Source organism: Hemiscyllium ocellatum, chromosome 22, assembly GCF_020745735.1.
Source record: "Hemiscyllium ocellatum isolate sHemOce1 chromosome 22, sHemOce1.pat.X.cur, whole genome shotgun sequence".
In the NCBI taxonomy this organism is placed as follows: domain Eukaryota; kingdom Metazoa; phylum Chordata; class Chondrichthyes; order Orectolobiformes; family Hemiscylliidae; genus Hemiscyllium; species Hemiscyllium ocellatum.
In genome coordinates, this window is record NC_083422.1 from 34526235 (window position 1) to 34550039 (window position 23805).

The 23805-nt window shown below is 38.5% G+C and overlaps 3 long non-coding RNA genes across 3 annotated transcripts; all 3 read right to left on the reverse strand.

Moving 5' to 3' along the window:
* Positions 1-1345: 1345 nt before the first annotated feature.
* Positions 1346-4891, reverse strand: LOC132826110 (uncharacterized). The gene is made up of 4 exons (XR_009645857.1): positions 4772-4891; positions 3256-3279; positions 1974-1991; positions 1346-1429 (listed from the first exon to the last, which is right to left on the reverse strand). It is a non-coding gene; the product is annotated as an uncharacterized LOC132826110 (long non-coding RNA).
* A 3476-nt stretch (positions 4892-8367) lies between these two features.
* Positions 8368-8996, reverse strand: LOC132826173 (uncharacterized). Its single transcript, XR_009645859.1, has 3 exons — positions 8974-8996; positions 8572-8589; positions 8368-8447 (listed from the first exon to the last, which is right to left on the reverse strand). It is a non-coding gene; the product is annotated as an uncharacterized LOC132826173 (long non-coding RNA).
* An 8693-nt stretch (positions 8997-17689) lies between these two features.
* Positions 17690-21805, reverse strand: LOC132826227 (uncharacterized). The gene is made up of 3 exons (XR_009645864.1): positions 21708-21805; positions 19764-19787; positions 17690-17710 (listed from the first exon to the last, which is right to left on the reverse strand). It is a non-coding gene; the product is annotated as an uncharacterized LOC132826227 (long non-coding RNA).
* Positions 21806-23805: the final 2000 nt, after the last annotated feature.

The window sequence follows — 23805 nt, forward strand, 5'->3', positions numbered from 1 at the left end:
CAGCTTATTGAATTTGTCAAGTATATAGGAAGAATCTTTTACCACTACTGTTCATAAAAACATTAACATAACACATAACAAAAAGATAGATTTACAGACAAATGATCAGGAGAAATTATCAGAGATGCATTCAGCTTGTCGCACATAGTATTCTATGCATAAAATATATGTGCATCTCCAAATAAAATGAAGTGTACTGCACACTGGCATAAAATTGAGCAGTGCATGTCTTGGCTATTCTGGTGCCATCTCAGTATTTAAATGCAGAACTTACAAAGGTATATGTATTCAGTGAATGTTACCCTGTGTAATGTGGCAAACCACCATTGACCAGAGAGACAATATAAATACCCCAGCCTGGTCAGTCTCTTCTTATAACACAGTGGATGGCAAATTAAGAGATGAATATTGTCACTTTTGTCGCCAACAATACAGTTCTGACTGCCAGCGGGGAGAAATTTCAATGAGCTTCTGCTTTGGAAATGAGGGTAATCACGGAAGTTGCTTCTTGGTGAGGATGATGTCAGGAATTTGTTCTGTGAGGACCCTGAGTAAATACAGCATTGTTTACGGAGAGCTCTCTCCCTTTCCTCCTCCTCTTTCCTTGTACCACATTCTCATTTGTGCTGGCACACTGCCTACACTGGCACACTGCCTACACTGGCACACTGCCTACACTGGCACACTGCCTACACTGGCACACTGCCTACAGGCCTTGGAGGATGATAAGAGAATATAGACTCACCAGACCATCAGGCTGCTCTGTTATTAGAGAGAGAGAGAGAGAGAGAGAGAGAGAGACACTAGTGGTGGTTTAACCTGAGGGTCACCAAGCAACAAGCAAGCGGAGCAACTGAAAACATTGCTCTCTAAACATCAAGAGAAATTCTTCATGTTCTTATTCTTAGTAACACCAAGTTGAAATCTGACCCTGACAGGAAGATGTAATGTCTTGATGATCTACTGTATAATTTCCAGGACTTAGTTCTAATGCCTGTCCAATGCCCTCACCAAACATCAGGACTGCCTCAACTCACTGGAAACCTGGGTGTGATGCAAAACTACTTCTTAACCATCGTGCTTCAGACTGATCCAGATTTTTGGATACCCTAGCACAGAACTGTCTTGATCATAATATCATAGAACACACCACATACTGCAGAATAGAAATCACACACTATCTGAACTTAATTACACTGATACACAAAAATTTTCTACATGTCCCATTCTATGGTTTATCATGTATTTTTACAATTATAGTACACAAATAAATATAAATATAAACGTTCACTAAAAATCCACATACCAGAATTAATGTAGTAACACTGATCACAGAAATCTGGGCAGCAGTTGCCATAGTAAGCACAGTTGTAATCGCAGGAACATAGTCCGTAACTTCCTCCACAGTTGTATCGGCATGAAGCAATATCTGTAATGGAGTGAAAGCTAAGATTGGTCAAAAGTTATCGTGCTTATAAACAAAGTTACAGACTACAATAATCAGAGAAATATAATCAACTTTCTTCATTGAAAAGTGGGTCAATACATTTCCTTGAAAATATTTTCCTTATCTACTATCGCTGCTGTTCCAGGAAGCATGGTCAAATATAAAAAATAATACATTAGTAACAGGAATATTTGCCATACCTCTCCAAGGCTCAAACAGCATGTGATCATTTTAGCAATATTAAAGAAAGAAGATGATTCGGTCTGATATAATGTTTTGCCAATTGTTTGAAATTAATGTTCCCATCACCCAGCATTTTCACATAGGATGTTTTCTCTAACTTCATAAAATGTTGATCCGGTATTATAACAGGGACACACCAATCTATTGGGGGTGAATGTGGTGTTGAGTGGGAGATGTTAGGGAAGCAAGCAAAACATGTAGTTATTTTGAAGTTTAATGACTGAAATGAAGTTTAATGACTGAAAAGTGAATCGGAACATTTTCTTGAACATATTTTCCATACCTGATGTTGTTGGTGTTTCTGTTAAAACATTAAAAATAATGAATTAGTAACAAGAATATTTGCCATACCCTTTCAAGCTTTAGACTCCATGTGATCCTCTTAACAGCATTAAAGAAAGAAGATTGGTTCAGTCTAATATAACTTTATGCCAATTAGTTTAAATTATTTTCTCAGAAGGTGATGGTTTTACATGATAATCTACCTCAAAACAGTGAATCATTGAATATATTTGGAAAGCTTGCAAAGGCTGGGGCTATTTTCCCTGGAGCGTCCAAGGCTAGGAGGTGACCTTATAGAGGTTTATAAAATCACGAAGGTATATCTAAGTTAAACAGACACGTTCTTTGCCCTGTGGTGGGGGAGTTGAAAACTAGAGGGCATATGTTTGAAATGAGAGGGGAAAGATTTAAAACGGATCTAAGGGGTACCATTTTCCAACAAAGGGTAGTACGTGTATTGAATGAGCCATCAGAGGAAGTGGTGGAGGCTGGTACAAATTACAACATGTAAAAGGCAATTGGATAGGTATATAAATAGGAAGGGTTTAGTGGATATGGGCCAAATGTAGGCAACATGAGACTAAATTTATTTAGGATATCTGGTTGGCAAACTATAAGTTGGACCGAAGGGTCTGTCTCTATTCTGTACATCTCTGAGATTCCAAGACTCCACGTTCAAAGCTTTTTGACTAATTTTGTCTCCAAGGTAATCGGAGTAATGACTTGGGGTTTCTGGGGGACTTGGAAGTTCATGCTCATATTGAATGGTGGAATTATCTCAAGGGGCCAAATGACCTGCTCCTGCTTCAAACTCATCTCACGTAGGTGTTATGCTGAATCCATAAATGTTGAAGCTCCAAAATCATTTGATGCTTTTGAAAAGAATTAAAGAAAAAAATGTAATCAGGCAATTTCTTGATGAGGTCATCAATGTCTATTTTATCTTGTGCTTGAGAATGATACTGCAAATGTTGGTCAGAGACGGCAGTCTAGGTACATGATAATTTAACCACACACCTAGAAATGGTGGAGGTAGTGGTGTGATTGGATCATCTTGTCCAATGGCCAGTTATATCTCAAACACAGAATGGGCAGCAGAGTTCCAAATGACATCAAGTTTACAGAGATAAATGAGAGTATTTATACAAACTATAGGAAGACTTTACCAAATCACTGTTGTGGTTGGCTGAGCATAATCATGAAGATCAAATATTGTGACTGACACAGTGTCCCCAAATGTACAAACCAACAAATAATATCAAATTAATTTAACTAGTACTGACCTGTTGTTGTGTATCCACAGTACCCTGGAGAGGAACATAATTCAACTTAGTGAATTTGTCAAATATGTAAGAAGAATCTTTTACCATTTCTATTCAAAAAAAATTAAAATAGCACATGACACAAACAGATTACAAACATCATGTATTATTAGCCTTGACAAACAAGTGATGAGGAGAAAAAGATCAGAGGTAGCCTGCCACAGCCAAGATATAAGATATACAGTATTTATACATCCAGAAATAAAAGGAATTGAGTACACACCAACACAAATTCAGCAGTGCAAATCTTTGCTGTTAAGGATTAATCTCTGTACTTAAATGCCGTGTATATTCAGTCAATTATAGCCTGTATAATGTAAATGCATTTAGGCTGTCAAAACCACAGTTGACCAGAGGCACAATGCTAACAACCTTGCGTGGTCACTCAGAGGATCAGTCACCTCCAATAATACACCAGATGGCAAATTGAGAGGTGAATATTTTTGTCTCAGTCACTGACAATACAGCTTTCTCTGTTCATGGTGAGAAATTTCAATGCGCACATGCTTTGGAAATGAGAGTTGTTATGGACATTTTCCCTTGGTGATGTTGATGTCAGGAGTTTTTTCCTTGAGGACCCTGAGTGAATATAGCATTGTATAGTGATTTCTCTCTCTTTCCTCCTCCTATGTCCTTGCATTATATCTTCCTCCCTGCTGCCACACTGATTGCCGGCCTGGGAGAATGATCAATGACCATCTTCCTACCTGGCCGTAGGGCTGCTCTGTCATTACACAGAGAGAGAGAGAGAGGCGACTGTTGGTGGTTTATCCTGAGGGACACCACACCCCATGCAAGGGTAGGGACTGACAAGGAGAATCCTTGATGGAAACCTCAGTCAGTATTGGAATTGAAACCACACTGATGGTGTCACTCTGTATCACAAACTGGCCCCATCCCGTCATCTGATCTAACCGACCCCATGATGATAAGTTGAACAACATGAAAGAGAGCAAGTGATTGGAACTGCACCTTTGAATTACAAAGTAAGGCCTTTGCCACATGGGAAACTACTTCCTGAAAGTGTCATCAATTCTAAACATCAAGAAAAAACTTTCAAGATTCTCATTTTTGTGAAAGCCCAAGTGATCCTGACTGGAAGATGGATGTTCCTGATGATATACTCTGTAACTACCAGGACATAATTCTAATGCCTGTCCAATGCCCTCGTCAAAATCAGGACTGTATCGATTCACTGCAAATCAATGCATTATGGTAGCATATTTTTCAGCAATTGCATTTCAGACTGAACCCAATTTTTGCAATAGTGCAGAACAGAGCTGTCCTGACATAACATCATGGATTATACCACATACTGCAGGTAAAGAAATCACACATTATCTGAACTTAACTACTCTGATTCATACAAGGAGCACCATGCTTTCTTGAAGTCCCATTCTAAGGTTTACCACCTGTTTTTGTAATGATAACGCACCAACAAATATAAATTTAAATATTCACTAAAAAATACACTTACCAGAATTAATGTAAGAACACTGGTAACAGAAGTCTGGGCAGCAGTTGCCATAGTAAGCACAGTTGTAATCGCAGGAACATCCTGATGAATATCCTCCACAGTTGTATCGGCATGAACCGACTTCTGTTAGATAGTGAATGCTGAGTTAGGTCTGAAGTTATGTTGATTATAAACAAGGTTACAGATTACAGGCTTCAGAAGACTGTCATGTACTATAATCATTGAAAAGTGGATGAAGGCAGTTCTTTGAAGGTGTTTTACATACCTGGTGTCCCTGTTCCAGAAAGCACGGTCAAAATATAAAAAATAATGCATTAGTAACAGGAATATTTACCATACCGCTTCAAGCTTCAAACATTAAAGAAAAAAGACTATTCAGTCTGATATAACTTTATGCCAATTGCTTGAAATTAATGCCACTATCATTCAGCATATTCAGAAAGGATATCCTTTATGACTTTATTAACAGTTGAACCAGTATTATAACAGGTGCACCGAGCTGACTGCAGGGTTTGAAACAGGGAGGAAAATGTGGAATTGGCAGCTGTTGCCTTGTTCAAGGTTCAAACCTTTCCAGCTGAGGGATAGGCAATGCCAAAAAATTCAATATTACATTGCCATCAAGAAAAGAAACAGACAATTCAAAAAATATCCTCAGCTACAGAGTGGTGAGATTTGTGGACAAAATAGTAGAAGGCAGACAAGCATATGATTAAGAAGGAATAGAAAATTACATTAAAAGACTTGATTAAAGAAGTATATAAGAAGGTTCCGCTACAGGTTCAATACCACCAAGAATGGTAGGGATAGATTGTACACCAAGAATAGAGTCCCAGCACCACAGCATAATTACTGAGGTGAGTTCAACTCCAGTTGACAAGGTCGATTCATGTTAGTATTTCACGAGATGGTCCTTTGATTTGTATGAAGTAAGACTTCCATAGAAAGAGTCATGGAGTTATACAGAATAGTCAATTCAGCCCACCATGTCTACATCTATGCTAAACTATACTAATCCCACTGAACCTGCGTTTAGTTCATTGCCTACTAGGCAGTGGCATTTTATGTTCTCAAGGAGGAAGACCGACTCATGAAGAAGCAACCAACCTAAGGCCAGCAGTTCTATGTCACGCCAGGAGAGGAGGCCACACCTAGTTTTGCTGGTGTACCACAAGGAAATGGAGCACCATCAACACCAGAGTAAGCTAATTTAGCCATATACATGACCACTTACTCTCCAACAATTAACCCATAAAATTTAGACCATGATGTTGCCCCTTGTTGGATAAACCAAACAGAAGGAGGTAATTTTAGAATAAACACTTAGGACAGAGCTGAGAAGAAATTCATTTTTCCGAAAGGCAATTGCTCTTTGGAACCCCATACCTCAGAGCAGAGCAGTGAGTCATTGAATACATTCAAGGTAATTTAGTCCAATTCTGGTCTACAAAGGAATCATGGGTAATGGTTAGGGTTTTGTGATAGTCAAGGCAATTCATGTTCGTGTTGAATTGTGGAAGTGGCTCAAGGGGCCAAATGACTTTCTCTTGCTCCAAATCCATCTCATGTAGATGGTATGCTGATTGGTGATTGCATAATTGTTCAAGCTCCAAAATCATGTGATGTTTTTGAACGGGGTTAAAGAAACCTGTGACCAGGCAATTTCTTGATGAAGTGATCGATGTCTGTTGGTTCTTCGCTTGAGAAAGAAACTGCAAAGGTTGGCCCGAAATAGCAATCGAAATAGCTAGAAATTTATCTCCACACTAGGAATGGTGGAGAACTGGTCTCACTGCATCTTTATGTCTGATGGCCAGTTATAACTCAAACAAAGAATGGGCAGCAGAGTTTCAGGTGATCCCTAGTCTACAGAGGTAACATGGAGGATTTAGACAGAATATACAAAGACCATAACAATTCAGCAATGTAATTTTCTGGGTATGCTTATTATGATCAATTATTATGACATAGTATCTCCAAATATACAAACCAAAAATTCAATCAAATCAGTTAAATTCTTACTAACCTGTTGTTGAGTTTTCACCGCAGTACCCTGTAGAGGAATACATTCAGCTTATTGAATTTGTCAAGTATATAGGAAGAATCTTTTACCACTACTGTTCATAAAAACATTAACATAACACATAACAAAAAGATAGATTTACAGACAAATGATCAGGAGAAATTATCAGAGATGCATTCAGCTTGTCGCACATAGTATTCTATGCATAAAATATATGTGCATCTCCAAATAAAATGAAGTGTACTGCACACTGGCATAAAATTGAGCAGTGCATGTCTTGGCTATTCTGGTGCCATCTCAGTATTTAAATGCAGAACTTACAAAGGTATATGTATTCAGTGAATGTTACCCTGTGTAATGTGGCAAACCACCATTGACCAGAGAGACAATATAAATACCCCAGCCTGGTCAGTCTCTTCTTATAACACAGTGGATGGCAAATTAAGAGATGAATATTGTCATTTTTGTCGCCAACAATACAGTTCTGACTGCCAGCGGGGAGAAATTTCAATGAGCTTCTGCTTTGGAAATGAGGGTAATCACGGAAGTTGCTTCTTGGTGAGGATGATGTCAGGAATTTGTTCTGTGAGGACCCTGAGTAAATACAGCATTGTTTACGGAGAGCTCTCTCCCTTTCCTCCTCCTCTTTCCTTGTACCACATTCTCATTTGTGCTGGCACACTGCCTACACTGGCACACTGCCTACACTGGCACACTGCCTACACTGGCACACTGCCTACACTGGCACACTGCCTACAGGCCTTGGAGGATGATAATATAGACTCACCAGACCATCAGGCTGCTCTGTTATTAGAGAGAGAGAGAGAGAGAGAGAGACACTAGTGGTGGTTTAACCTGAGGGTCACCAAGCAACAAGCAAGCGGAGCAACTGAAGAGGAGAGTCCTTCATAGAAACCGCAGTCAGTAAAGGAATTGAAACCAGACTGATTACAAACAAGCCATCCCACCAACTGATCTAACTGACCCCCATGATGATGATACATTGAACACAATTACAAAGAGTAAGCAATCTGAGCTGAACACTTGAAGTACAAAGCAATGCCTTCACCACTTGCTGAAAATGTCACCAATTCTAAACATCAAGAAAAATTCTTAACGTTCTTATTCTTAGTAAAACCAAGTTGAAATCTGACCCTGACATGAAGATGGATGTTCTTGATGATCTACTGTATAATTTCCAGGACTTAGTTCTAATGCCTGTCCAATGCCCTCACCAAACATCAGGTCTGCCTCAACTCACTGGAAACCTGGGTGTGATGCAAAACTACTTCTTAACCATCGTGCTTCAGACTGATCCAGATTTTTGGATACCCTAGCACAGAACTGTCTTGATCATAATATCATAGAACACACCACATACTGCAGAATAGAAATCACACACTATCTGAACTTAACTACACTGATACACAAAAATTTTCTACATGTCCCATTCTATGGTTTATCATGTATTTTTACAATTATAGTACACAAATAAATATAAATTTAAACGTTCACTAAAAATCCACATACCAGAATTAATGTAGTAACACTGATCACAGAAATCTGGGCAGCACATGCCATAGTAAGCACAGTTGTAATCGCAGGAACATAGTCCGTAACTTCCTCCACAGTTGTATCGGCATGAAGCAATATCTGTAATGGAGTGAAAGCTAAGATTGGTCAAAAGTTATCGTGCTTATAAACAAAGTTACAGACTACAATAATCAGAGAAATATAATCAACTTTCAATACATTTCCATGAAAATATTTTCCTTACCTACTATCGGTGTACTTACTGGAAACATGGTCAAAAATAAAAAATAAAGCATTAGTAACAGGAATATTTGCCATACCTCTCCAAGGCTCAAACAGCATGTGATCATTTTAGCAATATTAAAGAAAGAAGATGATTCGGTCTGATATAATGTTTTGCCAATTGTTTGAAATTACTGTTCCCTTCACCCAGCATTTTCACATAGGATGTTTTCTCTAACTTCATAAAATGTTGATCTGGTATTATAACAGGGACACACCAATCTATTGGGGGTGAATGTGGGGTTGAGTGGGAGATGTTAGGGAAGCAAGCAAAACATGTAGTTATTTTGAAGTTTAATGACTGAAATGAAATTTAATGACTGAAAAGTGAATCGGAACATTTTCTTGAACATATTTTCCATACCTGATGTTGTTGATGTTTCTGTTAAAACATTAAAAATAATGAATTAGTAACAAGAATATTTGCCATACCCTTTCAAGCTTTAGACTCCATGTGATCCTCTTAACAGTATTAAAGAAAGAAGATTGGTTCAGTCTAATATAACTTTATGCCAATTAGTTTAAATTATTTTCTCAGAAGGTGATGGTTTTATGTGATAATCTACCTCAAAACAGTGAATCATTGAATATATTTGGAAAGCTTGCAAAGGCTGTGGCTGTTTTTCCGGGGGTGTCCAAGGCCAGGAGGTGACCTAGTCGGGGTTTATAAAATCACGAGGGTATATCTAAGTTAAACAGACACATTCTTTGCCCTGTGGTGGGGGAGTTGAAAACTAGAGGGCATATGTTTGAAATGAGAGGGGAAAGATTTAAAACGGATCTAAGGGGTACCATTTTCCAACAAAGGGTAGTACGTGTATTGAATGAGCCACCAGAGGAAGTGGTGGAGGCTGGTACAAATTACAACATGTAAAAGGCAATTGGATAGGTATATAAATAGGAAGGGCTTAGTGGATATGGGCCAAATGTAGGCAACATGAGACTAAATTTATTTAGGATATCTGGTTGGCAAACTATAAGTTGAACCGAAGGGTCTGTCTCTATTCTGTACATCTCTGAGATTCCAAGACTCCACGTTCAAAGCTTTTTAACTGATTTTGTCTCCAAGGTAATCGGAGTAATGATTTGGGGTTTCTGGGGGACTTAGAAGTTCATGCTCATAATGAATAGTAGAATTATCCCAAGGGACCAAATGACCTGCCTCCTGCTTCAAACTCATCTCACGCAGGTGTTATGCTGAATCCATAAATGTTGAAGCTCCAAAATCATTTGATGCTTTTGAAAAGAATTAAAGAAAAAAACGTAATCAGGCAATTTCTTGATGAGGTCATCAATGTCTATTTTATCTTGTGCTTGAGAATGATACTGCAAATGTTGGTCAGAGACGGCAGTCTAGGTACATGATAATTTACCCACACACTTAGAAATGGTGGAGGTAGTGGTGTGATTGGATCATCATGTCCGATGGCCAGTTAAATCTCAAACACAGAATGGGCAGCAGAGTTCCAAATGACATCAAGTTTACAGAGATAAATGAGAGTATTTATACAAACTATAGGAAGACTTTACCAAATCACTGTTGTGGTTGGCTGAGCATAATCATGAAGATCAAATATTGTGACTGACACAGTGTCCCCAAATGTACAAACCAACAAATAATATCAAATTAATTTAACTAGTACTGACCTGTTGTTGTGTATCCACAGTACCCTGTAGAGGAACATAATTCAACTTAGTGAATTTGTCAAATATGTAAGAAGAATCTTTTATCATTTCTATTCAAAAAAAATTAAAATAGCACACGACACAAACAGATTACAAACATCATGTATTATTAGCCTTGACAAACAAGTGATGAGGAGAAAATGATCAGAGGTAGCCTGCCACAGCCAAGATATAAGATATACAATATTTATACATCCAGAAATAAAATGAAATGTGTGCACACCAACACAAATTCAGCAGTGCAAATCTTGGCTATTAAGGATTAATCTCTGTACTTAAATGCCGTGTATATTCAGTCAATTATAGCCTGCATAATGTAAATACATTTAGGCTGTCACAACCACAGTTGACCAGAGGCACAATGCTAACAACCTTGCGTGGTCACTCAGAGGGTCAGTCACCTCCAATAATACACCAGATGGCAAATTGACAGGTGAATATTTTTGTCTCAGTCACTGACAATACAGCTTTCTCTGTTCGTGGTGAGAAATTTCAATGAGCACATGCTTTGGAAATGAGAGTTGTTATGGACATTTTTCCTTGGTGACTTTGATGTCAGGAGTCTTTTCCTTGAGAACTCTGAGTGAATATAGCATTGCATAGAGATCTCTCTCTCTTTCCTCCTATGTCCTTGCATTATATCCTCCTCTCTGCTGCCACACTGATTGCAGGCCTGGGAGAATGATCAATGATCATCATCCTACCTGACTGTAGGGCTGCTCTGTCATTACACAGAGAGAGAGAGAGAGAGAGGCGACTGTTGGTGATTTATCCTGAGGGACACCACACCCCATACAAGGGTAGGATCTGACAAAGAGAATCCTTGATGGAAACCTCAGTCAGTATTGGAATTGAAACCACACTGATGGTGTCACTCTGTATCACAAACTGGCCCTATCCAGTCATCTGATCTAACTGACCCCATGATGATAAGTTGAACAACATGAAAGAGAGCAAGTGATTGGAACTGTACCTTTGAAGTACAAAGTAAGGCCTTTGACACATGGAAAACTACTTCCTGAAAGTGTCAGCAATTCTAAACATCAAGAAAAAATTTTCAAGATTCTCATTTTTGTGAAAGCCCAATTGATCCTGACTAGAAGGTGGATGTTCCTGATGATATACTCTGTAACTATCAGGACATAATTCTAATGCCTGTTCTATGCCCTCGTCAAAATCAGGACTGTATCGATTCGCTGCAAATCAATGCATTATGGTAGCATAATTGTCAGCAATTTCTTTTCAGACTGAACCCAATGTTTGCAATAGTGCTGAACAGAGCTGTCCTGACATAACATCATGGATTATACCAAACACTGCAGGTAAAGAGATCACACATTATCTGAACTTAACTACCCTGATACGCACAAGGAGCAACATGCTTTCTTGAAGTCCCATTCTAAGGTTTACCATCTGTTTTTGTAATGATAATGCACCAACAAATATAAAGTTAAATATTCACTAAAAAAAACTTACCAGAATTAATGTAAGAACACTGATAACAGAAATCTGGGCAGCAGTTGCCGTTGTAAACACAATAGTAATCACAGGAACATCCTGATGAATATCTTCCACAGTTATATCGACATGAGCCAACTTCTGTTAGATAGTGAATGCTGAGTTAGGTTTGAAGTTATGTTGATTATAAACAAGGTTACAGATTACAGGCTTCAGAAGAATGTCATGTACTATAATCATTGAAAAGTGCATGAATATATTTTCTTGAAAATATTTTCCTTACCTGTTGTCCCTGTTATTCCAGGAAGCACAGTCAAAATATAAAAAATAATGCATTAGTAACAGGAATATTTGCCATACCTCTTCAAGCCTCAAACATTATGTGATTCTTTTAACAACATTTAAGAAAGAAGATGCGTTGGTCTGATATACCGATTTGCGAATTGTTTGAAATTAATATTCCCTTCAGCCAGCATGTTCAGATAGGGTGTCCTTTCTGACTTTATAAGGTGTTGAACCGGTATTATAACTGGGGAACCAATCTGATTGGAGGGGTTTGGACCGGGAGCTGTTCAAATAGGGAATTCGCAGGTGTCAACATGTGGAAGGTTCCAGATTTTCCAGTTCAGGGATAAGAAATACTAGAAAATCAATATTAAACTCTCATTGAGAAATCAAACAAGCAATGAATAAAACATATCCTCAGCTAATAGTGGTGAAACTGTTACAGATGTAGGAGGTAATTGAAATCATATGAATATTCAAGTAGAAGCCAGTCAAGTGTACAATCAAGCAGACGTAGACACGTCCATTAAAAGAAGTGAAGAAAGAATTTTATTAGGAAACTCCATAAGCACATCAATGCACAAGCAAGAATGGTAAGGATAGACTGTACAACAAGGATAGGTTCCCAGCAACACAACATAATTACTGAGGCAAGCCCGAGACCATTTGACAAGATTGGCTCACTTTAATTGTTCATGGTTTGATCCCTTGACTTGTATGAAGTGAGACTTCCACATGTAGAGTCATGGAGGTATACAGCATAGAAACAGGCCATTCGGCCAACCATGTCTATGCTGACATACAAACACCAAACTATACTCATACCATTTACCTGCACTTAGTCCAGAGTCTACAATGCCCTGGCATTTTATGCTCTGAAGGATGAAGGCCCAAATTTGGAGCAGTGATCATTCTGAGACCAACAGCTCTGTATCACATCAGGAGAGGAGGCCACTCCCGGTTTTGGTGGTATACCAGGACGAAATGGAACATAAATCCAATATAGGACTAGCATAGTGTTGGTTTCACATTGGCAGGCACGCCATCAACACCACAGCAAGCTAATTCTAGCTATATATATATATGGCTCCTTTCTTTCCTACAGGTCACCCATAAAATCCAGCCCATGACGTTGCCCCTTGTTGGACAATCCAAAAACTTGGGTTGTGATTTTTAAATAAACACCGAAGACAGACCTGAGAAGAAATGTATTTTCCCGTAGAGCATTACTCTATGTAATACTCTACGTCAGAGCACTGAATCATTGATTATGCTCAAAGTAATTTACACAAAGTTTGGTCTCCAAAGATATCAGGGGTAATGATCAGGCTTTTGGGGAGGTGGGGTCATGACTCAGGTTGGGGTTGGGGGAAATAATGAAAATACTCGTAATGAACTTTAATCATTGAAAAATGAATTAATACATTCTCTTGAAGATATTTTCCATACCTGGTGCCAATGTTGTTTCAGTAAAACCTGTCAAAACATTAAGAATAATGTATCTATGACAAGAATATTTGCCATTCTTCTTCAATCCTCAGACATCATGTGATCCTTTTCAACAGCCTTAAAGAAAGATGGTTGATTTGGTCTGATTCAACTTTATGCCAAATCTTTTAAATTAATGCTCCCATCATCCGATACCCAACATATTCAAATAGGATGTCCTTTCTGACTTTATTAAGTGTTCATCCAGTAATCTGACCGGAGGGCTTCAAACAGGGAACTTCAGGAAAAATGGAGAAGTGTCGACATGGTTCAAGATTCTCCAGGAGGGGGAAAAGCAACATATAACAAACAATTTTGAATTGTCATTGAGAAATCAAACAGGCAATTTAGAAAAACACATCGTCAGCTACAGAATGGTGAGACTGTTGAAGATTTAGATGAAAATTGAAATCCGATAGATATATAAGTAGAAGCGAGACAAGCATACGATCCAGAAGTAATAGAAAATTCTATTAAAAGACGTCAATAAGGGAGTATATCAGGAGGCTCCATTATGGTATCAAAATTAGCAAGAAGGTTAGGGATAGAGTCTACAACAAGGATAGGTTCCGAGCACCACGGTATAATTACAGAGGTGAGCCCAACATCATTTGACCAAATCAACTCACCTCAGTATTTCATAAGATGGCCTTCTAATTTCTATGTGGGGTTTCCACACAAAGACACATAGAGCCATACAGCATAGAAATGGGCCTTTCAGCCCACCATGTCTGTGCTGACCTGGAAAACCCAACTATGCTCATTCAATTCACCTACACTCGCATCTAGCCAGTGTAGATGCTGCCCTGGCATTTTATGCTCTCAGGGAGGATGACCCAACTCTTGAAGCAGTGGCCACTCTGAGACCAGCAGCTCTGTGACACACCAGGAGAGGTGACCACTCTTGGCATTGCTGGTGTGTCAGGAAGAAATGGAACAATCAATAGCCCCAACACATTTGTTCCACATTTTAGTATAAATACTTAAGACAGAGTGGAGAAAAGTTTGATTTTCTCAGAACGTGATTGCTCTTTGTGATACTCTACCTCAGAGCAGTGAATCATTGAATATGTTCAAGGTATTTTGACTAATTTTGTCTAAAAGGGAATCAGTTAATAATTCATTGCTTGTGGGGGAATTGGAAAGCTCATGCTCTTATTGAATGATGGAAATATCTCAAGGGGTGAAATGACCTGCTCCTGCTTCAAAATCATCTCATGCTGGCTTTATGCTGATTCCATAAATGTTGAAGCTCCAAAATCATTTGATGCTTTGGAACAAATTAAAGAAAAAAAGAGTAATCAGGCAGTTTCGTGATGAGGTCATTAATGTCTATTTTACCTTGTGCCTTGGTCAGAGATGATAGTCTAGATACATGACAATTTACCCACACACTTAGAAATGGTGGAGATAGCAGTGTTACTGGATCATTATGTGCGATAACCAGTTATACTCCAAACAGAGAATGGACAACAGAGTTTCTGGTGGTGTCTATATTACAGCAATATCATGAAGGAATTAGACAGAATGCACATAGACTACAAGAAACCAGAGATGTGATTCTTTGAGTACACTCTTTATGATCAGTTATTGTGATAGGCACAACATCCCCAAATACATAAACTAACAAATTCAATAATTTTTATTAAACTCTTACTGACCTTGTGTTGAGAATTCACTGCAGTAACCTACAGACGAACATATTCAACTTATTGAATTTGTCAAGTACATTGGAAGAATCTTTCAACATTCTGACTTGCAAAAATTTCAATATGACACATGAGAAAAAGATGATACATTTCAGATATTATGGGATTGACAAACAAATGATGAGAACAAAATGACAAGTGTTGGGGGCAGATTGTCAAACATAGCATTCAATACATACAATATGTGTACATCTACAAATAAAATGAAATGTGCAGCACACCCGCATAAATTCGGCAGTGCATGTCTTTGCTTTTATGGTGCCATCTTGGTATTTAAATGCAGTACTTACAAAGCCAAGAATATTCAGTTAATGATATCCTGCATAATATGGCAAAGCCACAGTTGACCAGAAAGACAAAATAAGCACCCTAGCCTGCTCACTCGGAGGGTCAGCCACCTCATATAAAGCAGTGAATGGCAAATTAAGAAGTGAATATTGTGGTCACAGTCACTGACAGTAAATTTCTGACTGCCAGTGGTGAGAAATTTCAATGAGCACCAGCTTTGGAAATTAGGGTTATCACGGAAGTTGTTTCTTGGTGAGGACAATGTTAGGAAATTGTTCCGTGAGGACCCTGAGTGAATACAGCATTGTTTGTGGAGAGCTCTCTTCCTTTCCTCCTCCGCTCTCCTTGTACTACATTCTCATCTGTGCTGCCACATCAACTGCAGGCCTTGAAGGATGATGAGGGAACATAGGCTCATGAGACCATCAAGCTGCCCTGTTGTTAGAGAGAGACGTTGGTGGTGGTTTAACATTCTTGTCACTACACAACAAGCAAGCGTAGCAGCTGAAAGGGAGAGTCCTTCATAGAAATCTCAGTCAGTGCAGGGATTGAATCCAGACTGATGACATCAGTCTGCAATACAAAACAGCCATCCGGCCAACTGATCTAACTGACCCCCATGATGATGAATCATTCAACACAATGACAAAGAGTAAGCACTCTGAGCTGAACGCTTGAAGTACAAAGCAAGACCTTCACCACTTGCTGAAAATGCCACCAATTCTAAACATCAAGAGAAATTCTTCATGTTCTTATTCTTAGTAAAACCCAGTTGAAATCTGACCCTGACAGGAAGATGGATGTTCTTGATGATCTACTGTTTAATTTCCAGGACTTAGTTCTAATGCCTGTCTAATCCCTCACCAAACATCAGGACTGCCTCAACTCACTGGAAACCTGGGTGTGATGCAAAACTACTTCTCAGCCACCGTGCTTCAGACTGATCCAGATTTTTGAAACACTACAGCACAGAACTGTCCTGATCATAATATCATGAAGCACACCACATACTGCAGAATAGAAATCACACACTACCTGAACTTAATTACACAAAAGCTTTCTACATGTCCCATTCTACGGTTTATCAGCTATATTCACAATGATAATGCACAAATAAATATCCATTTAAATATTCACTAAAAATCCACATACCAGAATTAATGTAGTAACACTGATCACAGAAATCTGGACAGCAGTTGCCAGAGTAAGCACAGTAGTAATCGCAGGAACACAGAGCGAAACTTCCTCCACAGTTATATTTGCATGAAACAATATCTGTAATGGAGCGAAAGCTATGATTGGTCTGAAGCTATTTTGCTTATAAACAAAGTTACAGACTACAATAATCAGAGAAATATAATAAACTTTCTTCATTGAAAAGTGGATAAATACATTTTCTTGAAAATATTTTCCTTACCTGCTGTCCCTGCTGTTCCAGGAAGCACGTTTAAAATATAAAAATAATACATTAGTAACAGGAATATTTGCCATACCTCTTCAAGCCTCAAGCATCATGTAATCCTTTTAACAACATTAAAGAAAGAAGATGATTCGGTCTGATATAACATTATGCAATTATTTGAAATTAATTCTCCCATCACCCAGCATTTTCACATAGGATGTTTTCATTGGCTATATAATGTGTTGAACCGGTATTAAAACAGGAACATACTAATTTATTGCAGGTTAATATGGGGTTGAGTGGGAGGTGTTGGGGGAAGCAAGCAAAACATGTGTAATGAACTTTAATGACTGGAAAATGAATAGGAACATTTTCTTGAATATATTTTCCATACCTGGTGTTGTTGTTGTTTCTGTCAAAACATAAAAAATAATACATTAGTAACAGGAATATTTGCCATACCACTTCAAGCTCCAACAGCATGTGATCCTTATAACAACATTAAAGAATGAAGATGATGCGGTCTGATATAACGTTATGCCAATTGTTTGAAATTAATACTCCCATCTCCCAGCATTTTCACATAGGATGTTTTCTCTGACTTCAGAAAGTGTTGATCTGGTATTATAACAGGGACACACCAATCTATTGGGGGTGGATTGGAGTTGAGTGGGAAGAGTTGAGGGGAGCAAGCAAAACACGTGTAATGAAGTTTAATGACTGAAAAGTGAATAGGAACATTTTCTTGAAGATGTTTTCCATACCTGGTGTTGTTGTTATTGTTTCTGTCGAAACATTAAAAATAATGAATTAGTAACAAGAATATTTTCCATACCCTTCAAGCTTCAGATCCCATGTGATCATTAAAGAAAGAAGATTGTTTTGGTCTAATATAATTTTATGCTAATTATTTTAAATTAATGCTCCAATCATCCCACATTATTCATACAGGACATCATTTATGCCTCTATTCAGTGACGATCTTGTATTAAAGCAGTGGCACCAATCTGACTGGGGGGTTTCAATAGGAAACTACAGGGAAAATGGAATTAGCAAGTGTTGTCATGTTCAAGGTTCATGATTGTCCATGGAATAGTCATTGAGAAATCAACAAGTAATTCAGAACAGTAAACCTTAACTAGAGAGTGGCGAGACTATTGCCAATGTATATGATAAGTAAAATCCCATCAAATATAAAAGTAGAAGCGAGACAGATTCTATTAAGAGATATGAATGAAGAAGCATATGAGGAGGCTCTTCTACAATATCAATACCAGAGGAATGGTAGGGACTGATTTTACAACAAGGGTAGGCTCCCAGCACCACAGTACATTACAGAGGCAAGGCCAACAAAACTTGACAAGATCAATGCACTTTGTTATTTCATAAGGTGGCCCTCATTTGTACGAAATGGGACCTCCACAGAAAGAATCATATATTCAGCATAGAAACAAGCCCTTCAGCCTACCATGTTTGTGCTGACCTTTAAAAACCAAATCATATTCTCCCAATTGCCTGCACTTGCTTCATCACCAAGATGCCCTGGCATTTTACACTCTCAAGGAGGAAGACACAACTCTTGGAGCAGTGATTAGTCTGAGTCCAACAGCTTTGTATCATACCAAGAGAGCTGGTATTGCTGGTGCACCAGGAGGAAATGAAACAGTAGATGGCCCCGACACACTTAGGTCTACATTTTAGTATAAACACTTAAGACAGAGCAGAGAAAAGAAATTTTTCTCAGAAGAAATGGTTCTACATGATAATCTACCTCAGAAAAGTGAATCATTGAATATATTTGGAGAGTCTGCAAAGGCTGGGGCTATTTTCCCTGGAGCATCCAAAGCTAGGAGATGACCTTATAGAGGTTCATAAAATCATGGGGGGCATTTCTAAGTTAAACAGATATGTTCTTTGTCCTGAGGTGGGGGCGTTGAAAACTAGAGGGCACATGCTTGAAATGAGAGGGGCATAAAGGGGTAACATTTTCAGATAGAGGGTAATATATGAATGGAATGAGCCACCAGAGGAAATGCTGGAAACTGGTACAAATTACAAAATATAAAAGGCAATTGGATAGGTATATAAATAGGAAGGGTTTAGAGGGATATGGGCCAAATGTAGGCACGTGGGACTAGGTTTATTTAGGATATCTGGTTGGCAAACTACAAGTTGGACCTGAGGATCTGACTCTGTGCTGTACATCTCTGTGATTCTACGACTCCACGTTCAAAGCTTTTTGACTAATTTTGTCTCCAAGGTAATCAACGTAATGTTTCCGGGTTTCTGGGAGACTTGGAAGTTCATGCTCGTATTGAATGGTGGAATTATCTCATGGGGCCAAATGACCTGCCTCCTGCTTCAAATTCATCTCACGTAGGTGTTATGCTGAATCCATAAATGTTGAAGCTCCAAAATCATTTGATGCTTTTGAACAAATTAAAGAAAAAAAGAGTAATCAGGCAATTTCTTGATGAGGTCATCAATGTCTATTTTATCTTGTGCTTGAGAATGATACTGCAAATGTTGGTCAGAGACGGCAGTCTAGGTACATGATAATTTACCCACACACTTAGAAATGGTGGAGGTAGTGGTGTGATTGGATTATTATGTCCAATGGCCAGTTATATCTCAAATGGAGAATGGACAATAGAGTTCCAGATTACCTCAAGTTTACAGATATAAACGAGAGTATTTATACAAACTATAGAAAGACTTTACCAAATCAGTGATGTGATTGGCTGAGCATAATCATGAAGATCAAATATTGTGACTGACACAGTGTCCCCAAATGTACAAACCAACAAATTAAATCAAATTAATTTAACTAGTACTGACCTGCTGTTGTGTATCCACAGTACCCTGTAGAGGAACATAATTCAACTTAGTGAATTTGTCAAATATGTAAGAAGAATATTTTACCATTTCTATTCAAAAAATATTAAAATAGCACACGACACTTACAAAGAGATTGCAAACGTCACATATTATTAACCTTGACAAACAATTAACGAGGAGAAAATGATCAGAGGTAGCCTATCATAACCAAGATTCAAGATATACAATATTTATTCATCCAGAAATAAAACGAAATGTGTGCACACCAATACAAATTCAGCAGTGCATATCTTTGCTATTAATGATTAATCTCTGTACTTAAATGCCTTGTATATTCAGTCAATTATAGCCTGTACAATGTAAATGTATTTAGGCTGACAAAACCATAGTTGACCAGAGACACAGTTCAAACAACCTTGCATGGTTACACACAGGGTAAGTCACCTCCAGTAATACTAGGCAAAAATGAGGATGCAGATGCCGGACATCAGAGTCTAGAGTGGTGCTTGAAATGCACAGAAGGTCAAGCAGCATCCAAGGAGCAGGAAAATCGACGTTTCAGGCAATAGCCCTTCATCAGGAATAAAGACAGGGAGCCTCTGGGTTGGAGAGATAAATGGGAGGAAGGTGTGGCTGGAGAGAAGGTAGCCAAGAATACAAAGGTCGATGAAGGTGGGGTTGAAGGTGATCGGTCAGATAGGAGGGTGGAGTGGGTAGGTGGGTAGGACAAACAGGTCATGAGGATGGTGCTGAGCTGCAAGTTCCAAGACTCCCTGCCTTCATTTTCAATGAAGGGCTTTTGCCTGAAATGTCGATTTTCCTGCCCCTCAGATGCTGCTTGACCTGCTGTGCTTTTCCAACACCACTCTAATCTAGACTTCCAGTAATAAAACAGATGGCAAATTGAGAGGTGAATATTATTGTCTCAGTCACTGCCAATACAGCTTTCTCTGCTCATGGTGAGGAATTTCAATGAGCACATGCTTTGGAAATGACAATTGTCATGGACGTTTTTCCTCGGTGAAGCTGATGTCAGGAGTTTGTTCCTTGAGGACCCTGAGTGAACATGGCATTGTATAGAGAGCTCTCTCTTTTTCTACCTCCTCTCTCCTTGCATCATATCTTCCTCTCTGCTGCCACACTGACTGCAGGCCTGGGAGAATGATCAATGATCATCCTCCTACCAGACCATATGGCTGCTCTGACATTAGAGAGAGAGAGAGAGGGAGAGAGAGAAAGAAAGAGAGAGAGACTACGATTGGTGATTTAACCTGAGGGCCACCACTCCCCATGCAAGGGTAGGAGCTGACAAGGAGAATCCTTCATAGAAACCTCAGGCAGTTTTAGAATTGAAACTATATCGCAGTCTGGTCGATCCAGTCATCTGATCTAACTGATCCCCATGATGATGACAACTTAAGTAACATGAAAGAGAGCAAGTGATTGGAGCTGTACCCTTGATTTACAAAGTAAGGTCTTCACCACGTGGGAAATTACTTCCTGAAAGTGTCACCGGTTCTAAACATCAGGAAAAAACTCTCAAGATTCTCATCCTTATGAAAACCCAATTGATCCTGACTGGAAAGTGGATGTTCCTGATGATATAGCCTATCATTACCAGGACATAATTCAAATGCCTGTCCAATGCCTTCATCAAAATCAGGACTGTATCAACTCATTCCTAACCTGGGCATGATGGAAGCATTTTCTCGACTCAAACAGGTTTTTGAAACAGTCCAGAAGAGACCTGTCCTGACATAATATCCTGGAATACACCATACACTGCAGGACAAGAAATCACACATTACCTGAACTCAACTACACTGATTCACAAAAGGAGAAACCAGCTTTCTTGATGTCCCATTCTCAGATTTATCACCTATTGTGTTAATGATAATACACTAATAAATATAAATTTAAATATTTACTAAAAAAAACACTTACCAGAATTAATGTAAGGACATTGATAACAGAAATCTGGGCAGCAGGTGCCATTGTGAACACAGTTGTGATCGCAGGAACATCCTGATGAATATCTTCCACAGTTGTATCGGCAGGAACCAACAGTGAATGCTGTGTTAGGTTTGAAGTTATGTTAATTATAAACAAAGTGTCAGATACAATGACCAGAGAAGTATAATGAACATCAATCATTGAAAATGGATCAATACATTATTTTGAAGAAACCTTGCATACGTGCTGTCCATGCTGTTATAGGGGCCACAGCAAAATATAAAAAAGAATATTTTTGTAACAAGAATATTTGCCATATCCATTTCAGCCTCAGACATCATGTGATCATTTACAACACCATTGAACAAAGAAGATTGATTCCATCTGATATATCTTTATGTCAACATAGTACTCCTATCAGCCAGCATTTTCACATAGGATGCCCTTCATGACATTATTAAGTGTTAATCCGGTATTATAATAGTGGCACCTATCTGGCTAGAGTGATTCAAAGATGGAACTCCAGGAAAAATTGGCAGGTGCTAACACGTTCAAGGTTTTAGGCTTTCCAGTTGAGGGATTCGCAATATTGGAAAATCAATTTTAAATTGTCATTGAGAAATCAAACAGGCAATTCAGAAAAGAAGCTCCTCAGTGAGAGAGTGTTTAGAGATGATAGTTGAAATCCTATGGACGTATAAGTAGAAGCCAAACAAACATATGATCAAGACGGAATGGATGAGTGCATTAAAAGACATGAGTAAAAAAGGTTATGAGGAGGCTCCAGTGGAGTATCAGTATCAGCAAGAATTGCAGTGATAGATTGTACACCAAGGATAGCTTCCCAGCACCACAACATAATTACTGAGATGAGCCCAATGCAAGTTAACAAGTTCACCTGACTTCAGTCTTTCGTGAGATGGCCCTTTGATTTGTCTGAAGTGAGACCTTCCCATGAAGTCATGGACGCATACAGCAATGTTTGTCCAACCATGTCAATGCCGACATACAAAAACCAAACTATACTTATCTCATTTCCCTGCATTTTGTCTATAGACTATGATGGCCTGGCATTTTATGCTTTCAAGGAGGGAGAGCAACTCTTGGAGCAGTGGCAAGTCTGAGACCAGCAACTCTGTGTCACACCAGGAAAGGTGGTCACTCCCAGTACTACTGGTGTACCAGGAGGAAATGTATCCACAGATACAAATTTATCCACACTTTTGTCCATATTCTAGCATCAACACTTAAAATAGAGCTGAGAAGATATTTATTTTCCCCAAAAGTGGTTGTCCTATGTAATACTCCACATCAGAGCAGTGAATAATTGAATATGTTGGAGGTACTTTAGACCAACATCGGTCTATCAAGTTATCAGGGTAATGATTAAGTGTTGTGGGGTGTGTTGGAGGAAGCAGGCAAAGTACATGAAATGAACTTTAATCATTGATAAGTAAATCAATACATTTTCTTGAAGATATTTTCCATACCTGTTGGCCCTGTTGTTTCAGGAATGACTGTCAAAACGTTAAAAATAAAGAATTAGTAACAAGAATATTTGCCATACCCATTCAAGCATCACACCACTTGTCACCCTTTTCAATAGCATTAAAGATAGAAGTTTAATTTGATTTGATGAAAGTTTATGCCAGTTGTTTAAAGTAATGCTCCCAATACCCAGCATATTCACATAGGATGTCATTTATGACTTTATTAATTGTTGATCCAGTATTATAACAGAAACCAATCTGACTCGAGGAATGTAAACAGAGAGTTCCAGGAAAAATGGTGAATTGATAGGTGACAAAATATTCAAGGTTCTAAACATTCCAGTTCAGGGAAAAGCAATACTAGAAAGTCAATATGAAGCTGTCTTTGACAAAACAAGCAATCAATACAGATAAAACATTCTCAACTAAAAGTGGTGAGACTGTAGCAGATGTAGAAGATAATTGAAATCCTGTGGACATATGGGTAGATGCCAGATAAGTGTATAAACGAGCAGGAGTTGACAAGTTCATTAAAAGATGTGAATAAAGAAGTATATGAGGAGAATCCGTAAGCTCATTGACATACAAGCAAGAATGGT